The following is a 5148-nucleotide window of genomic DNA, read 5'->3' on the forward strand; positions in this document are numbered from 1 at the left end:
TGTGGCGAAAATTTTATTTTGATTATTTTTGATCTAAAATAGTAAATATTCTCTAAAAACTCGATATTTAACAATGATTGCTCACAGGAAAGGAAAGAAACTGATATGTAAGCCTTGCGGGGTTCCGGTTAGCATTCCGGATAATGAGTGTCAATCGGGACGTCGCGGCGATTGTCATGGGCCTGAGGGAGGTTCCGGGTCGTGACATTTTGAATGATAAAACTGGAATAAAAGCAATATTCTTTGAAAAATCAAATCACAAATAGAGTGTTTGTGCCTTATAAAAATGATACCGTCAAATCATCGTTCAATATTTCACTTCGTAAAAAGATGCCAAAAACAAGTGTAGCAAAACCAAGTTCAATCATAGAAAGCATCACTTATTATCAAAATAAGAGAAACAGTATAAAAGTATGCACGCCTCCAAGTTGTGTGGCACGTAAAGAAATCGATTTATAAAGCCACCTAAACCAGATCATGATCATCAAATAAGCACTGAAAGCTTTTATTCAAATAAGGGGAGTTGTAGAGAAAATCTTAACTTTCCACCATGCAAAAAAGTACACATCGAAAAACTCACAAGGCTCTCGAGTAGGAAAGTATAATATCAACACGTGAACCCACTTCTACGTAATAACAATCCGGGAGCACCACTTCCATCGAATTCCCACATGCCATGGAAGTGTCGACAATGTTGGCCGACATCAGAGAATCAAGCGGTCGCAATCGTGAATAACATTTGTGGCCTAGCCACATATAACAACCCGTGGCCTTGCCAAGTATATCACGGACCATGGCCCTAGCCATGTGTAACAACCCGTCGATGACCCAAGGGTTCTCTAGCTAAAGCTCACTTGTGCACAAGGGTCACACTTAACCGAAGTGGCATCCGGCCTACTCTCGACGCTCTCGGTTTATCAAAACTATTTTCAAAACCAAATCAAGTTTTTTTTTTGTTTTTTAGACTTTTTCCTTTAAATCGTTTGAAATCAAGGTTTGGTAACTCATCAAATTGAATTTCTCATTAATTGTCATGGTGTAAACACATGTACAAAGGTCAGAATAAAACTGGTGCTCAAAACTTGTATTTAAATCATTTTAACAAATGCATTTAGCTATGCAGATCACACACAAAAATACAAGGAATGAATTTTGATGCAAACATCGTAAAAAGGCTTGTTTCCCAGTTTCTAAACACTTTACATATATAGATTATCTATAGGCATATCCAAACCAACTTTCAAAACAACTTGGATCCACAAAATACCTAGGACTCTACCAGCTCATGCTTTCCATAAATGTGCATTTAAAATAAATCATTACATATATATTTTATGGAAATTTGGAAATCGACACCCCCTACTCACCTTACAATAGCAGGACGTTTCGTCGCTATTGATTCAGCTACGTATCTAGCTATTTCTACTTGTCGGCCACTCATTACCTCATCTGGCATGCCACCATGACAAACTTTCATAGCAACAAATTAAATGCAATATATTTAGCGTATATCATTTCCACTTTTCTCATTCAATCATGAATCCTCATTTTACTAATTTGCATCATAACACGTTTTTGCTAAGGTTATTTGTATCCTTTGTTTGCGTAATTCTTTAGATTATAAGTACTGGCAACTTATTCATAACTTTAGCACGCATACTTATCTTTTCCAATGATATTTATCAAGTTCAACTATCATTTTCACACCAATTACCTCGCATACAGTAGCAATTATAAATCTAATTTCATCAAGCTTTTTCTAAGTTTACATGCACCATAATTCACATTACATGCTACCACCAAGCATAACATCAATATTCATTCATACGCACCAACATTCATAACCTTTCACAACAACACATATCCACACATTACATTTTTTTGAGCTTTCAACTATCATAATTGCTTATAATCATACCCATGACATCATAATAATACTACATATTGCATGTTTTACCTTTGTGATAAATTTGACCTTGCATGCAACCTACCAGCTCATGTTTTCCACAAATTTGCATTTAAAATAAATCATTAATATAATTTATGGAAATTTGGAAATCGACACCCCTTACTCACCTTACAATAGTAGAACACTTCGTCGTTATTGATTCGGCTACGTATCTAGCTATTTCTCCTTGTCGGTCACTCGTTACCTCATTCGGCACGCCACCATGACAAACTTTCCTAGCAACAAATTAAACGTAATATATTTAGTGTATATCATTTCCATTTTTCTCATTCAATCATGAATCCTCATTTTACTAACTTGCATCTTAACATGTTTTTGCTAAGGTTATTCATATCCTTTGTTTGCGTAATTCTTTAGATTATAAGTACCAGTAACTTATTCATAACTTTAGCACACATACTAATCTTTTCCAATGATATTTATCAAGTTCAACTATCATTTTCACACCCATTACCTTGCATACGGTAGCAATTATAAATCTAATTTCATCAACCATTTTCTAAGTTTACATGCACCGCAATTCACATTACATGCTGCAACCAAGCATAACATTAATATTCATTCATACGCACCAACATTCATAACCTTTTAAACCTTTCATAACAACACATATCCACACATTACATTTTTTCGAGCTTTCAACTATCATAATTGCTTATAACCGTACCCATGACATCACAATAACACTACACATTGCATGCTTTACCTTGCATGCAACCTCAATGTGGTGAATTTGACCTTGCATGCAACCTCAATGCTCTTCCAATATTCCACTCACCAAGCTGCCAACAATTGTACAATCATTCCTCAAAATATTCAACTATCCGTAGGCTTCAAAACATAGTGTTAAGCTTACCGCTTTTCTTTCATCTTGAACCCATTATGCACCCATGGGTTTGGTGGCTTGCATGTCACCAATTTTCCTCCAATCAAGCTGATATTTGCTGCCACAAGACATTTCTCTTAGTCATCAACTCATTTTTAAGGATTGCTCATGCTAAAAACAAAAATCCTTACCTTTCCTTGCTTGAATCACAAAACTAAGCTTTATACCTCCATTGACTCTCCACGGCTTTTCTCTTAGGTATTGAAGGTTCCTTGAGTGAAACAACAACATAAATCTACAAGATGAGGGAGGAAATCTCACAATTTTTCTTGGTTTGGTGCAAAATCGAGCCTTTCCTTCCTTTCTATCTTTTTCTTTCTTTCTTTCTTTCCTTTCCTTTCGTTTTTCTTTTTTCTTTCCTCTCCTTTCTCTTTTCTTCTTGGTTATGGGCGGACTTTTCAAGGCCAAGCCTTGAAAATGGCTTTCATTTTCTCATTTTTCTCTCCCATGGGTGGATTGCCCAAGGTCACTCACATTTCTCTCTTATTTCCTTTTTTTTTCTCTTTAGTTTTCCTTCATGGGCAGATTGCCCAAAGCTTGGTCATTTTAACCTTTTTCCTTTTTCCTTTTATGTGGTAAAATGGAAAGTCAAAAAGGGCTTTTGAACTTTTCAACCCGCCACCATCATTGTCCATTCTTTCTTCATTTCTTTTTCATTTCTTATTTACATGCCATGCCATCCAATTAACTTTCTTTGTTTTCTTTCTATTAAATATTGTATGTTTGCCTTTTTCTTTTCAAATCACATCACCTTTCTTACTTGTTGACCATGGGCTATCTTTTCCAAACCATGGTTTTCTCCAATTATATATATTCTTTATTCTTTTTCTCTTGTCAACATTCACAGGGTGGGGTCCCACATGTTTCCCACTAACTTCTCCTTTTTGCATGTAATGATTTGCATGCAATAATGAATTTCACTTGCATGTCTCATATTCCACATAATCTAGCATTCCTTAACTAATTGATCTCCATTGGCCTCTAAATATTAAAATAGCACATAAGTCCTCAAACTTTTCTTTATTTGCTATGTAACCCTCCAAACTTTCTTCTTTTACAACTTGGTCCTTCCAACACATTTTAAATTCCAATTTCCTTCTATTTTTCTTCTTTTACACGTGTAAAATCAAAATATCCAAGTTGCATTTCACCAAAGTGTCACCATAATATTTAAATATATACTTACCCACGCTATATTTAATAAAGGCACGCGGGCCCCATTAATGTCATTTTTCTTCAAAATTCTTTCTTATTTCTTCTCCCTCACTTACATTAGTCATATAATCCTCCTTCATGACTAATTTCGATAGTAATTAAAATATTAATATTTTAATATTATTTTATTAATAAAATATTATTTTATTCTAAAATTCTCCACTTGTCTCCTCGGGTCCCAAAATGTCTTATTATGCCCCGATTCACTTCCAAATCACCTTTTAACTCACTAATTCATCCTCAATAAAGATACTATTATTTAATTGCTAGTTTCTCGCGTGCGAAATATTTTATTTCAAACTATTCTTTTCACCCTTCATCACTCTTAAACATCCTAATTAACCACAATTGGTATCCGATAAGCTTATTAGCCACCATATCAAAGTACGGGGTGTTTCAGTAATGAGGTCATAGATGAATATGGGCACAGAAAGCGTGCCGACTATGACTATGTCAATATATGAATATTGATGAATGAATCATATTTATGTTATGCATGACTATTATTAATTGATGATTGAATGGTGTGCACAAAAACTTATGTATGGAATTTTGAATGAAACATGTATATGTTAAGGATGTATGGGGCTTGCTTGAGTCTAGTGGTTCATACCATATAGGCCCTTGTGCCGTATGTCCTTGGAAATGGAATGTGACATGACATCGAGGTAGGAAAAGCCTATGTGTGAGGTGCATGGGGCATTGAGACATGGGCTTTCAGCACATGGCTGCATGTGCGATGTCTAATGAACCTTTGACAAACGTTGATTGACTATCAAGCCCTTAAATTTTACCTATTATACTTTGGATAATTGAGCTATTTTATGTGGTGGTGGGAGAATGCTTAATTATTAAGTTTAAAAATGGACCAATGGGATGATGACAAGTGGCAAGTTTTCATTTCTTTATAATTTACATTAAAAACCAGCACACACCTCTCTTATTTCATTCTTCATGTTCAGCCTCACCAAGGAAAAGAGGAAAGAAAGAAAGAACAAAACCCTAGTTAGAAAAATTCAAGAGAAAATTGGTGATTTTTAAGGAATTAAGCAAGTAAAGGTAAAATTTCTTGATTTTA

At 34.8% G+C, this 5148-nt stretch overlaps 1 long non-coding RNA gene across 1 annotated transcript in view; it reads left to right on the forward strand.

Annotated features, from left to right (window-relative positions):
- Window positions 1–5105: 5105 nt before the first annotated feature.
- The window catches only part of LOC108663943, a 1422-nt gene continuing 1379 nt past the window's right edge, over window positions 5106–5148 (forward strand). The window contains exon 1 of the long non-coding RNA XR_001930037.1: window positions 5106–5129. This is a non-coding gene — a long non-coding RNA (uncharacterized LOC108663943). The remainder of the gene's footprint in view (window positions 5130–5148) is intronic.

Source organism: Theobroma cacao, unplaced genomic scaffold (assembly GCF_000208745.1).
Source record: "Theobroma cacao cultivar B97-61/B2 unplaced genomic scaffold, Criollo_cocoa_genome_V2, whole genome shotgun sequence".
NCBI lineage: Eukaryota > Viridiplantae > Streptophyta > Magnoliopsida > Malvales > Malvaceae > Theobroma > Theobroma cacao.